The sequence below is a fragment of the Impatiens glandulifera genome, chromosome 6, assembly GCF_907164915.1.
Source record: "Impatiens glandulifera chromosome 6, dImpGla2.1, whole genome shotgun sequence".
Taxonomy (NCBI): Eukaryota; Viridiplantae; Streptophyta; class Magnoliopsida; order Ericales; family Balsaminaceae; genus Impatiens; species Impatiens glandulifera.
In genome coordinates, this window is record NC_061867.1 from 43,764,854 (window position 1) to 43,767,025 (window position 2,172).

The following is a 2,172-nucleotide window of genomic DNA, read 5'->3' on the forward strand; positions in this document are numbered from 1 at the left end:
TAACCGGTTGAGTGATCTGACCGTCCGGTTTTCTCAATCCGGTTGGGTACTTTGACTGGTCCGGTTCTTTATTCCTGCATGGAAGGTTTATTTATGTTAAGTTCTGTGAACTGGTCTAATTTTATCTAACAATTTTCCCTTTTTGATTATTTTATTTAAAATTATCAAAATCATGTAAGATTGCAAACGTAGGCCGATTCTTTATTTGACCGGATTTTTGAAACTGACTTGGGAGAATTTTTCGAAAAGAAAATTGGAAAAATTTTGAGAAAAATTTTGGAAAATCATCATCTTTTATCTTATCAATTTCTCCCTTTTTGATTATTTTATTTAAAATTATCAAAACCATGTAAGAATACAAGTGGAGGCCGGTTTCAAAAATAACTTTATATATATTTATATATAAGTAACCGAAAAGGGAAAATATTATATATAGAAACCGGAATAAACATAGATTAAGAAAGGAAATCCCCTATTCTGATTCGGAAAACATGAAGTCTTTCATCATAGCATCGGTCGGTTGTTCCTCATCCGGTTGATCCGGTCTTGAAGATGAACCTTCAGCTTGCGGTTGAGCGACCGTGCTGATTGGAACCGCATCGAGAACTCGCTGTCTTGTAGATCGCGGCTCGAGGTTTTCTTCGAATTCATCCTCGGTGTGCATAGCTGGGTTCGGTTGAGTTTCAATGATTGTCTCGGTAATCCTTTCCAGCATCCCGGCTACTTGAACCTTCCTTGATGATGTTTTCCTTTTCCGTTTTACCGAACCGAAGAGGAAGAAGCCGCCTTGGTCTTCTTGTGAGCCTTGGCATATTCTTCGAGCCCTTGTTTTTGTGCGTTGAACCGCTCTGCATCTTTGGCTGCTTGAGCTGCCATGGACTTCGCAAGTACCGAATATTTAGCCGCTGTGTTTCGTTCGCGCACGGCTATTTCCTATTCGGACAATCGCGGTGCCTCCTTTGCTTTCCGTGTTTCTTCGTCCAGCGCATCTTGAACTTCCTTAGCCGCTCTGGTGTTTGCCTCCTCAACCGTTGTATCAGCATTAATCTTGGCCTTGATTAATTCATTTACCTGTTCGGTGAGCGCCTTGCGGTCGGCTTCAAGTTGGGTATTCCGGTCCTCAAGGCTTGCATTCTTTTCCTCGAGGTTGATGACTCTGTTGAGTGTGGAAGCGGCTTCGTTGCTTGACCGCCCCAGGTCTTCATCGACCTTTGTGAGCTGTTGCTCGGTTTCCCTTTCAAACCGACCCATGTCATCCACCATCCTTGAGGTCTTATCTTCCAAGTCCTCGGTTTGCTTAAGATGATCGTTGTGCAGAACCGTGTCGTCCCGGTAGTCGGCCTCGATGTCTGTGATCCGGGCCTCTGCTTTCACAAGATCATCCCTCGTCTTTTCGGCTAACAGGATTGTTTGGCGCACGACTTTCTTGATTTTCCTCTTCCACGGTCGAACCTTTGAGTTGGCAAACTCTTGGATAAGAATCTTTACTATTTCTTCTGTGACAACCGGTTCTAAATCCCCCGGTTGATTCGTTTCAAATGGCCCGGTGAAAGGAGTCTCTGTCCTTTCGTCGGTTTCGTTTATGACTGGATCCGCTAGAGGAGGCGTTTCACCTCGATTCTGACCGTCACTGGTCTCAGGACGCGGAGAGTGCGGTGTGTTTTGCTGTCTGTGCACCGCATAAAGCCGATTTATTTCGTCATTGACTTCTCCTTTCTTGACTTCAAGCATATCCAACACCAGGAGTTGTAACTTAGCCTTCGGTGTTCCCGCAACATACCTTTCTGTAAGTTTTCGTATGTGTACGGTTAGCTTTTGTAGTCGAGCACGCGGTTTCACGATTGCGTGTCGGTCCATGGCTTCGTTAGGATCCTCGGCGTTTGTGAGGCTTCTAACGTTTTCTTCTATCTCCTTCAGCCTTCTGAAACTTTGTTCATCGGTTAGGCCCGATAACATCTGTTTGAAGAATTTGTCGCATCGGTACTCGTGCCATTCCCGGTATACTGCGGCAGCCGCTTGAACTCGCAGTTCGATTTCTTCCAGGATTCTGCGCACTATAATTTCGGCCATCTTCTGGTCGTTGTCAGCGGTAACCTCTTCCTCCCCACGGCCGTCTACACCGGCATCGGTGTTTTCAGGGCTTGCGGCCGTACCCGCATTGTCAAGACTTGT